Genomic DNA, 12,975 nt, shown 5'->3' with positions numbered 1-12,975 from the left:
GGGGATAGTGCTGTGCTTAGCCGCTCACTTGTGTCTGACTCTGTGACCCCGTGGACTGTGTAGCCCGCCAGGCTCCTCTGTCCATGGAGATTCTCTAGGCAAGAATACTGAAGTGGGTTGCCATGCCCTCCTCCAGGGGATCTTCCCAACCCAGGGATCAAACCCAGGTCTCCTGCACTGCAGGTGGATTCTTTACCATCTAAGTCACCAGGGAAGCCAGGGAGAGGGTAAGGGTAGCTATATCTATTTTGGCAAAATCAAGCTTCCAAAAGGTCTTCATCTCATCCTATATGCAGTTCTTGGCTGTCTTCATTTCACAGTGTTTGTCAGCTGGGGCAAGTCTGAAACCTGAGCAAGATAAAGAGTACAACTTTCAGTACTGCAACCAGCGGTGGGTAATGCCAGGACCTCAACAGGGATGACGCAGAAACCCCGAAGATGCTCTGGTTCATACAGAGAGAGACGGATGACCTGGGCACTGAGACAGGACTTTGAGATGCCAAAGAGATCTGAAAGTCCTCTGGCATTCCCTCTTATTTCTAAAACCAGTTAAGAATTTTTTCTCCTTTAGCAACGAGGAAAGAAGGCTCTTAGTAGTTCCAGTGACCTATTCTAAAGGATGTGAATACAGGTGCTTACTGGGACAGAACAATTGAAAAGAGAGTATTATTCAGAATTCTCTGAAAACACTGTGCTTCAGGCAGCCCCTAAATCAGTTGTACCTAACAACATTTGAGCAACAATGCAGGCCATGAAAAAGAGATATTCAAATATACTTACAGGCTTCAGGCTTCCTGCAACTAAGCATACAAAGATACCAACAGTGTCTCTCGGTTGATTTCTCAGTAGTATTGAGACACTTGAACAGATCTTGGGCTAGGTGTGTGTTACAAAGTCCTACTATGAGGCAGCTGGCTAAGGCCAGGGCTGCAGCCCATGGTCACAAAGCTACCTAGCCCTCAGACATCACATTCATGACATTCCCTCACTAGCGGCCCCATCACCCAACCAAATGACAGTCGTACTTTGGGAGAGGCTTACATTCTGAGGGCAAATTTGGACTCCAATGACTGTAGACTCTGCATTGCTTTCTATGTTTTCCTCCCTCAATGCTCAGAAATATTTGGCACACTAATGGTTTTTTGAAACACGTTCACTAAAAAAAAGGAAAGCTGTTTTAAAAGTCATTTCGAATTCCATTCTCTGATAACCTAAATAGTAATATTTAGTAGACTTTTTTCTGTGTATAATCACCTATTTTCTATGCATATTATACAGTATTTCTGTGGGCTTACAAAAATTGGTATATGATATCTGATTTTTCTGAGACTTTTTTTTTCATTCAAATATCTATCTTGAGCATTTGGTTCCATATCTATAATGGTAGATCTAGGTCACTGTTTTTAACGGCCATCTATTTTCTACTGGGCTTCCCTGGTGGCTCAGTGGTTAAAGAATCTACTTGCCAATGCAGGAGGCGTGGGTTCGATCCCTGAGTTGGGAAGATCCCCTGGAGAAGGAAATGGCAACCCACTCCAGTATTCTTGCAGGCGAAATTGCATGGACAGAGAAGCGTGTCAGGCTACAGTCCATGGGATCACAAAAGAAGTCAGATATGACTTAGCAACTAAATAACATTTTGTATTACAGTTTATCATAATTTACATCACCAACAGTAGAATACTATAAACTAACACAGTAGATCTATATACACAATTAAGGAACTAAGTTTCCAATACAACAGGTAGGAAAAAGTAGGCCCCCTAAAATTTTATCCTTTCATTTTGAAACCACACACACACACATACAGAAGTTTTAGCCAGGTTAATTCTCTATTTAAGAACAGTGTTGTGATAAACATCATGTTATTTCTACCTTTTGATATATGCTGGATCATTTCCTTAAAATAATTTCCTTGAAACAGAATAGCTAAGATCAGAAGGCTGCTGCTGCTTCTACATCTTTTTTAATACATATTCTCAAATTGCCCTCTGTAAAGGTTGTACCAATTATATTTCCATCAGTATGTTTGGAAGAATAACTGCCTTACCTTTCCTTGATTATTATAAGCAAACACAACATGTCCTATGGAAAGCTGGCTCCTAATTTGTTGCTAATGCTGTTTCTCTTTTTCTCTAATGTTTATAAGACATTTATGCTTTTGGACAAAAATATTATTTTTTTAACCATTTTACCATGGTACTATTAATCACTCTTTTTACTCTTTCTCCTCATGTCTCTCTCTAGCAATAATTTGCATATAATTTCCTGCTGTCCAAATAAGTAAATATTAGTTTTTAAAAATGTAGCTAATTAGTATTTTATGAGCCTTGAACTTCTAAACCACCTTCTTAAATATCATTCAAACCAATTTCTCCTTCTGGCATGAGGGGTTTGACTAAAATCCCAAGTTGAGATTATAATGCTATGGACATGTGCATGCATGCTCAGTCACTCCATCATGTCCAGCTTTGCAACACCATGGACTGTAGCCCGCCAGGCTACTCTGTCCATGGGATTTTCTGGGCAAGAATACTGGAGTGGGTTGCCATTTCCTTCTCCAGGCAATATACCCGACCCAAGGACTGAACCCGCATCTCTTGAGTCTCTGCATTGGCAGGTGAATTCTTTACCACTGAGCCACCTGGGAAGCCCCACAGATATGTACATTTAAGGTTAAAAGTAATATACAATAGAAGATATGTCTGCATCTTCAGGTTCATTGAAGTCTTATTTGCAGTAGCTAAGGTGTGGAAGCAATCTAAATGCCTATAGACTGATGAATGGATAAATGTATATACATATGACAGAGTATCATTAAGCCTTAAAAAATAAAGAAATCCTGCCATAAACTACAAAAGGTGAACCTTCAGGATATTATGGTAAATGAAATAAGCCAGTCACTAAAAAATAACATGACATGATTTAAGTGATAAGAGGAATCCAAAGTAATCACATTCACAGGAACACAAAGTGAAGTGGTGAATGTCAGAGGCTGGGTGGGGGCTGGAGCTGCTCAATGTGTGCGGAGTTTCAGTTACACAAGATGAAAACGTTTAATAATCTGCTGTACAAACACGTGAACAGTTAAAAATACTGCACAATAAATGAAAATCTCTGAGAGGGCAAATTTATGCTATGTGTTTCTTACCACAATGAAAAACAAAGTAATACATAACAGTAAGAGCAACACATTTTTATGGAGCTTTTAGCATGGTCAGCATTGCTCTAAGTGCTTTACATATTGTATCATAGAACGTTCCCAACCGTTTATGGCGGGTCCCATCATCACTTCCATCTACAGAAGAAATCAGAGCACAAAAAGCTTCCATGGTCTGTCCATGATGGCAAGTCCTGGGAGGAGTCTTATTCCATGGCCCCACTATACTACACTGCCTTCCTCGTTTAGGCAATGGCACCCCACTCCAGTACTTGCCTGGAAAATCCCATGGGCAGAGGAGCCTGGTAGGCTGCAGTCCATGGGGTCGCGAAGAGTCGGACACGACTGAGCGACTTCACTTTCACTTTTCACTTTCACGCATTGGAGAAGGAAATGGCAACCCACTCCAGTGTTCTTGCCTGGAGAATCCCAGGGGCAGGGGAGCCTGGTGGTCTGCCGTCTATGGGGTCGCACAGAGTCGGACACGACTGAAGCGACTTAGCAGCAGCAGCAGCACCCCCTTTTTACATCAACTCCATTGAAGTTAAATCTATCTCCCTTCCAAAGCAAAATTAAAGCAAACCTAGCAATGTGTCCAACTTTTACCAGATACATTTAAAAGACAGAGATTTCACTTAATTCATTCCAAGAAAAAACGGTTAAAAAAAACTTGTGCATAAGCAAATCTTTGTTACTTACTTGGAAAGTTAAAGTGTGCAAGAATATGTGTGTGTGCATGCATAATAAATAAAGGTAACCTCAAAAGATCACCCATGACCCCAGACTGAGAGTTCAATTGGTTAAAAAAATAACTCATAGCCTTACTTTCAATTGTCTCTTTTATCTTTTATTTACTAGTAGTTTTAGGGAATTATTTCTATATCAGTGCCCTTGTTCTCCTAATAATGTGTTTGCCTCATATCTTCTGATGAGTAAATGAAATAATTAGACAAATAATCTCTATGTTCCTTTACAACTTTAAATTCAGTTTCTAAATAACTTGCCTTTGTCTTCAAATGTATAGTTTATTTTATTTGGCTCAGAATATCACACATTGACCTACTGTTTATCTTATATAAACTTTGCTGTCATAGAGCTATTAAGTTTTTTTCCTGTGGCTGCATCCATCACGGATGGATGGGGTTCTTTATGTTTAAAGATGAAGTCTTTCATCATTTCACACAAAGTTACTGCTGTGAGTCCCTCATATGCCCACAGAAAAACAGAAAAAAGCCAGAGGTCAGAGAGTGAGGGGAGGGAAGGAAACTGGCCACCAGGCAACTGCAGCAGAACCCACATTTTAAGGGTATACGGCAAACAAGGCCAATACCAAGCAGCTGGTAGGTGAATAGCTGTCTCTTAGCATAACTAAACCAAATGGGGTTTTGAGTTTTGATTCATTGTATTGACCTTTTATTTCATATTTGTGTGTATGGATGTATAGCAGCAGAAACAATAAAACTCGAATGCCTTATCTGACTGATAATAAATGTATAAAACAAGGAGAAAATGAAGTGTCACTCATGGGGGAGGGAGGGAGAGTGGAAAAGGGCTTTAGAACCCTCTGACCTGGCTTGTCTATTATAACTGCAATAAAACTAGCTGTACAACCTTGTGCAAGTTACTTAAAGTTTTTGAGCATCAATTTCCTCATTAGTGGAACGGAGATAATACTACATCTAGCATACAAAAGGCACTCACTATACACCTATTTCCTTGCTCTCACCTTCCTCCTTCCAAGCAACAGCTTAGAAAACACTCTGGTAATAACCAGGGGATTTCTATCACTAGTAGTAATGAATCAGCATAATGAATTGATTTCTCTATTGTAACAGTGCATTAAGAATCAGATTTCTATGAAATCTATTGAGGAAGCAAGCATAATACAATCATGCAAAAGTGTCATCTGTGGTATTCACATCTGCAGATACCTGTCATGTTTCCTGAAAGCCTTCTCAAAAATACCAGCATAGAAATAAAATTTAAAAAATATGACCAATAACAAAAACAGGGTTGAAAGGACAAATTGATCACTGAAGAGATAATTCCTATGTTATTAACAGCCCACACATTGAATCTTCAAACTCATAGAACATATTTCAGGACGCTGCAAGAACAATCCCACTACTGGGCATATACCCTGAGAAGACCATAACTCAAAAAGACACACATAGGCCTCAACGTTCACTGCAGCACTATTTACAAAAGCCAGGACATGGAAGCAACCTAGATGTCCACTGACATATGAATGGATAAACATGTGGTACATACATACAATGGAATACTACTCAGCCATAAAAAGGAACAAAATTGAGTCATGTGTAGTGATGTGGATGAATCTAGAGCCTATCATACAGAGTGAAGTAAGTTAGAAATAGAAAAACAAATACAGTATATTAATGTATATATATGAAATCTAGAAAAATGGTACCAATGAGCCTATCTGCACGGCAGGAATAGAGACCCAGATGTAGAGAATGGACTTGTGAAACAGTGGAGGAAGGAGAGGGTGGGACAAATTGACGCAGGAGCACTGACATATATACACCGCCACCATGTAAAACAGCCAGCCAGTGGGGAGTTGCTGCGCAGCACAGGGGCTCAGCCTGGTGCTTTGTGATGACCTAGAGGAGTGGGAGAGGGGGATGGGATGGAGGCGAAAGGGGGAGGGCGATATGTATACACATGGCTGATTCACGCTGTTGTACAGCAGAACCCAACACAATATTGTAAAGCAATTATACTCCAATAAAAAACCAAAAAACTCAGTGGTCCCTGACATTGTTCCTAAATAATAAAAGTACAACGGAAGGTAGAGTGTGGCCATTTCTAAGAGTTTTAAGCCCTGGAACACCTTTTTTAAGGTGTGCCACCTGGGAAGCGTGATAATACATCTATTACTTATTGCATGCCTGAATATTGTCAGAGATGTAACATAGAGCATGATAGCCAAGAGCTTGGATGCTGGAGGCTGACCTGCCTGGATTCAAAAACCCCAGCTCCTTCATTTATTTGTCACTTTTTTGAGCCTGGGAAAGCCACATACGTGATGCTCTGTTTTTATAAGAAGGCAGTTGTGAAGATTCACTGTGATTATACAAATACCACTGCAGGTTTAGCGCTTGGGCACATGGAAACATCCTGAGGAATATGATCCTCACGAAAACCCACAGATACACATTATCGTCCCCACGTTAGAGATGAAGAAACCGAGGTTCAACGAGGTTTAAAGAGCTTGGCGCAGGTCATGGGCTCAGGTTGAAACAGGATTATCTGACTCCACAGCCTGTCCACAGTGCCTGTTTCTGAACAGCTGAATGCGGTTTTATGTGTATTATCACGTATTTTGAATGGCGTGTCATTATGGAAGAAGAGGTTAGTTTGGGCAAAATCTGCTACATTGAATGGCTCTAAGACAATCATAATCATAAACAAGCTAGATGAATTCCCAATAAAGGTCAGAAGGAAGTATAAAATTGAACAAAAGATCCCCAAACCAAATGAAAACAACACAAAACAAAACAGAGCAGCAGGAGGTTAGGAAGGTCAAATCAGCCTGCTCCAGGAACTTAAGCACTGGCCTGAGGTTGTGCCCAGACCACCCCCCTAATCCCCATGCCCAACCGTCCTCCCAGATACTCTTGTTGGAAAGACCTAGAAAGACTCCCCCTGCAGAGCTGGTCTGCTTGCTGGCTCTCCCTGGGTCAGGCTGAGGAGCTAGCATGTTATTGCTGGCTGCCTGGAAAAGCCTGGGTGCCTGCTGCCTCCCCCTCCCCCACAACACAAACACAGCGGCGAAGGCTGAAGTGCTCATTGCTGAAGGGGGGTGGCGGGGGGAGGGCGGGCGGTGTGTATGCACAATTTTTCTAGACACATGCAATGAACTTTTAGGAGCAGAATAACAAGACTTGGCTGGGTTTATATGGGAATCCTTCCCACACCTGTGAGGCTGTGCTTATATACACACACGCGGTTAGCAAAAAGCTCATTACACACGGCACCCAAGATGTTGCTATCGTACTGAAAGACCCCTTCAAGTCGACACTGAGCTGCCCCCCACCCTGCTTGTCTCGGGATGTTAGTCTCTATTGGCCCTCACCGAACCTAGCTGAGGTGAAATTGGGGATTTAGGATGAGGAAGGAAGGCAGACAGAGAGGAAGAACCAGAGGAACTGAGGATGTAAGGTTTTCTCCTACCCTGAGTTCCTTTGCAAAGTTAAAAATTACATCTACTAAAAATTGAAGGGCTTTGAAAACCAGTGAAAAATTAAGGTGTACTTAAAATCCTCTCTCTCCCACTCTGTTGTTAAAAGAAATATCAGCAGTTCTGCCTCCACCATCAAAATATCCTTAATTTTTCGGCTTTTGGGGCTTTTTTTTTTTTTTCCAGACTGGAGTAGGTAGAGGAGAGAGTGGGAGGGCAAGAGGATGGGGGTTGGGAGCAGAGCTTTAACAAAGAATCACTTTAACAGAAACTACTGAGTAATCGCTCTGCCCTGGGCCAAGAATAACATCAGCTCGATGTTGGCAATTAGAATCAGGTCAGTCGGGCCTCACAGCTGGTGCAGCCCTCCTTGCAGACCCCAGCAGGGAGGGCTACTCATGCTGATGTCACCAGCAGTCACTGCTGCCCAAGAAGGTCCCCCCGCTCAGCTGACAGAGAAGTTTTTTTTTTTTTTTTAATCCTTCTCCTTCGAGGGCAGGAAGCCAGTCTGAGAAGGAAGTGGGAAGCAGTGAGAGAAACCAGAGAGAAGACACCCTGGGATACATCAAGACATAGATTCATTGAACCACCCTTAGATGGCCAAGATCCCTCAACTTCCTCAGCCATCCTGCAACCCATTATAAATGAATGAATATACCTTAAAGCCCATGGAATAGTGCTTGGACCACCATATGTGCTTATTAAGTGCTGGCCATTCTTACTTAAACAAAGAGGGAGGAATCTGTGCCGTTACTTATCTCTCGTCCCTCATAAAACTGGAATCCTGAGAGCAGTGGTTGCTGGGCAAAATGTACCCTGATAAGAGGAATGAACAGGAAGTTTTCAAGTTTGGAAAATTTATTCATAAGGAAGCTGTGGTAGATGAAGTGAAAAAGATGGAAACAAAGTTCCTATTAAAAAAAAAAATGCCTGAAGTTTTATAAGGGCAACACTAAGTTTAACAAAACCAGCCTCCCTTCCAAAAGACACAGGACACATAATGAAAAGGAGATACTTCTAATCTCTTTCTCTCTAGCTCAGTGGTTCTCAGAAGTCTTGGCATCATCTGGGAACTTAGAAATGGAAATTATTGACACCCATTCCAAACCTTGAACTATAAAGAATAATGAGCACTGAAGAATTGATGCTTTTGAACTGTGATGTTGGAGAAGACTCTTGAGAGTCCCTTGGACTGCAAGGAGATCCAACCAGTCTATCCTAAAGGAGATCAGTCCTGGATGTTCATTGGTGGGACTGATGTTGAAGCTGAAACTCCAATACTTTGGCCACCTGATGCGAAGAGCTGACTTCTTTGAGAAGACCCTGATGCTGGGAAAGATTGAGGGCAGGAAGAGAAGGGGATGACAGAGGATGAGATGGTTGGATGGCATCACCGACTCAATGGACATGGGTTTGGGTGGACTTCGGGAGTTGGTGATGGACAGGGAGGCCTGGCGTGCTACGGTTCATGGGGTCGCAAAGAGTTGGACACGACTGAGCGACTGAACTGAACTGAACTGATCCCAAACCTACTGAATCAGAAATGGTGTCAGAGAAGCAACTGATGTTTTTAACAGACCCTTCAAGGAATTCTGGTGCTCAAAACCAAGGGTTTGCAAACCAGGGCTTGCAGGCCAAATCCAGCCTGCCATGTTTTTCATTTTTAAAATTATTTTATTTATTTATTCTATTTTTGGCTGTGCTAGGTCTTTGTTGCTGCACACGAGCTACCCCCTAGTTGCGGTGTGCAGGTTTATTGTGGTGGCTTCTCTTGCTGTGGAGCAGGGCTCTAGAGCACACAGGCTTTAGCAGCTGTGGCACGTGGGCTCAGTCGTTGTGACTCCTGGGCTCTAGAACACAGGCTCAGCAGTTGTGGTGCACGGGCTTAGTTCTGCAGCATGAGCCATCTTCCCGGGTCAGAGAGGGAACCTGTGCCTCCTGCACCGGCAGATGGAGTCTTTACCACTGAGCTACCAGGGAAGCCCCCTGCCATCTGTTTTTGTAAAGAAAGTTTTAGTGGAAAACAGCCATACTCATTCATTTACATGGTCTATGGCTATTTTCCTTGGCAGAGCTGAGTAGTTACCACAGACCCTATGTACAGCTTGTAGCACCTAAAATATTTACTTTATGGCCATTTACAGGAAAAGCTTGCTGACCTCTGCTCTGATTTAGAACCGTGTTTTTATAAACTGCTCATAGTTTCAATTTTATCTTGTTTTGTTTATCATGTTCTCTATCAAATGACCGGATCATACCTATTTCCTTGTGCCTCTGGCCTGGAAGCCTCTGCCAACGGCTCCAGGTGACTTTCTTCTCCCAGATCCATATTACAGGACCAGTCTTTTGTACGAGTGAGTCAGTAACACGGCAACTTCTAGACTTATGATTGAAAATCTAGACAGAGGTGAGGATCAAAGCTTACACTGCATGAATGGTTAGAGATGCCAATTTCCAAACTCATATCCTGAATCAGTTTTCCTTCCTGAAAGCTTCAAAAAGCTAAGCACAAAAGGGATAGACAACTTCCTTTGAATGCAATGCAAGAAAGGCTGCATGATTTTTCAACAATATTTTTAGGAGATCACTATGAAAGACACTGTCCATGTATAATAGTAGACTAGAATACAATATAGTATGTGTATGTATTAGTCACTCAGTCGTGACAAACTCTTTGAGACGCCATTGACTGTAGCCTGCCAGGCTGCTGTGTCCATGGAATTCTCCAGGCCAGAATACTGGAGTGGGTTGCCATTCCCTTCTCCAGGGCATCTTCCTTACTCAGGGATTGAACCAGGGTCTCCTGTACTGGAGGCAGATTCTTTATTGTCTGAGCCACCAAGGAAGCCCCACAATACTGTACAAGGTCCCTTTTAATGTCCTATTCCATAAACATGCTTCTCTTGTGAATGAATACTAGGTAAATCAGATTTCAATTCTATCCACTGCTCTCAAACAGGAGCAGGAAATGGCAACCCAATCCAGTGGTCTTGCCTGGAGAATCCCAGGGACAGGGGAGCCTGGTGGGCTGCTGTCTATGGGGTCGCACAGAGTCAGACACGACTGAAGCGACTTAGCAGCAGCAGCAGCAGCTCTCAAACAGGCAATTAACCAAATTGTTACTTATATCAATGGCTGTCTACACTTTGGCAACTTGAATCCAAAGCATAAGAAGTTCATCAGAGAAATCATCTCTATCTAAAGGGGTAACCCAAGGACAGACCATATAGGCCACACAGAGAAGGCAAACCCTGTTTCAGGCAATCATTTGGTTGTAATTTATAAAGGTATAATCACAAGCTGAGCTAAAAGTAGAGGCTTAAAAATCTAATACGGCTTTGCTCTTTTTGTGGAGTATTTCTAAAAATCCTCTGAAATAAAGTGCTCTAAGTTACTAAATATTCTTCATGTTATAACATTTAATAACTTATTTGCTATTTTAGTAGTTATAAACTCTTCAAGCTAATAGAATGTAGTTTCTTTCACTCTCTCCCACAGTCCCAAACTTCACCCCTACTCATTTTTACCTAAATCAACTGTGGATTAGAAGAACGGGGGAAAAAATAAAATGATGTTATAAACATATATAAAATTATGATAAATGATGTTCTGTTCCCTCTCCAGGAGACACGAGATTAACTCCCTTCTTGGGAGTTCTGACTTCTCCCTAAAACAGGTATTCTGACAGATTCTAAAAAACATATTTTCCATATACTTCATAGTTCAGTGAAACTAGGTCAGTATAATCCTCAGTGAAAAAAAAGAAAATCCACACAAGAATAGCAGTACTCTGAGTTTTCAAAGGAATGTGAGTTGCTGGAAGCTAATCAAAAGAATGAGAAGGACTTAGAAATGAAGCAGTTTCTAAAAGTGAAAATCAGCAAAACTGCCTTTTCCCTCAAAACTTTCAGTGCTCTGCAATCACCTCCTTTTTTTTTTTTTTAAATCATCCACCATTTCAGGGTATGGGAGCATTAAAAGGGACGAACTGTCTAGATTCTACTCAAATAAGGGAAATACGGCTATGTATATTTCCACTATCCAGCATCTGATTTGGCATTCTTAAGTAATCCAAACTGCATGGGGTTCAGAAGTTTTTAAAGTTTTAAGAAATTTACACAGATTTAAAAAAAAAACAAAACACCTAAAATATACTGTGGGAAAAAATAAAAATGGAGTTGTTGCTAAGAGCATTCTCTAAAATGAAGCCAGGAGGCCACTGAGGAAGTGTGGCTTCTGCACATCTCAGCAGGAACGGAATTTGAACCTCAACCGCTCCTTGTCTTAACACAGGCATCCAGAACATCTGCCCAGTGTTCCAGAAACTCAAGATGCTTAGGGGACCCTTATCCTCTAAGATAACTTGTGACAGTCTATTTATTTGTTGGTCCTTTACCCTAAAATGACTCATAACCACCTATCCTTTAAGGACAAACATTTCCTTCCATGTGTCAGGGTTGCACGGAACAACTCTAACCCTGTGGCATTGGCCTTGAGCCCCTGACCCTTTCTCTTCCTGGGAATAATCTTTTGGTATTACCCAAATCTGTCTCCTGAACTGGAATTCTTAAGACCCTGAATAAAGCTCTAGGGAATTCCCTGGGTGGGTGGGGTGTCCAGTGCTTGAGACTCCCTGATTTCACTACCATCTCTGATCAGGGAACTAAGATCCCCAACAAACCAGGCAGTGCAGCCAAAATGAAAAAAAAAAAAAGTTCAAAAACTGGCCTAAATGTCTCTGCTATCCCAAATATTATTTTTATTTATTAATTTTGGCTGTAGTGGGTCCTCGTTGCATCACACAGGCTTCTTTTGTTGCGCTGACTAGGCTCTCTAGTTGTGGTGCACAGGCTTAGTTGCTCCATAGGAGGTAGGATCTTAGTTCCCTGACCAGGGATCAAACCACATCCCCGACAATGGAAAGTGCGTTTTTCACCGCTGGACCACCAGAGAAATCCTCCACAAAGACTGCTTAAATAAAGAAATTTCTACGTGACAGAGGGTAGTGGGATGATGCTGTATTCCAGCTTTACAGATAAGAAGTCAGAATTTTTCTCCAGTAAAAAAAGACTTCACAAATGCTGGCATTTATGATTTCTTACAAAGAATCAACATAATATACGGGCTTTCCTGGTGGCTCAGACAGCAAAGAATCCACTTGCAATGTGGGAGACCTGGGTTCAATTCCTGGGTTGGGAAGATCCCCTGAGGAGGGCATGGCAACCTGCTCCAGTATTCTTGCCTGGAGAATCCCCATGGACAGTGGAGCCTGGTGGGCTACAGTCCAGCAAAGAGCTGGACGTGACTGAGTGACTAAACACAATATAATATACAGATTATACTACCACAGATAAAGATTTTCAAGTGATGAATGATACTGAAAAAAATAAAAATTCCTATGGACCTGGATGGTAGTTGAAAAGACAATAGAGAACACAATGATAATTGCTTTATTAGAAGGAAAAAAAAAAAAAAACCTTTGGGAATGTTACCTTTGAGTGAATACTGATTTTGCACAAATTAGTGCACACTACATACTACATTTTTATAAGAGCAAATGACAAGAGATTAAGCCAATATATTTCTTCACACAAATATCAGGGAAGCTCAC

General features: G+C 41.7%; 1 protein-coding gene across 5 annotated transcripts in view; it reads right to left on the bottom strand.

The window, feature by feature from the left end:
• The window catches only part of TTLL5 (tubulin tyrosine ligase like 5), a 316,639-nt gene that overhangs the window by 87,001 nt on the left and 216,663 nt on the right, over positions 1-12,975 (bottom strand). The window lies entirely within an intron of this gene.

Source organism: Bubalus kerabau, chromosome 10 (genome assembly GCF_029407905.1).
Source record: "Bubalus kerabau isolate K-KA32 ecotype Philippines breed swamp buffalo chromosome 10, PCC_UOA_SB_1v2, whole genome shotgun sequence".
NCBI lineage: Eukaryota > Metazoa > Chordata > Mammalia > Artiodactyla > Bovidae > Bubalus > Bubalus kerabau.
The sequence above is the reverse complement of the archived record's forward strand: the minus strand, read 5'-3'. Positions and strand labels throughout refer to the sequence as shown.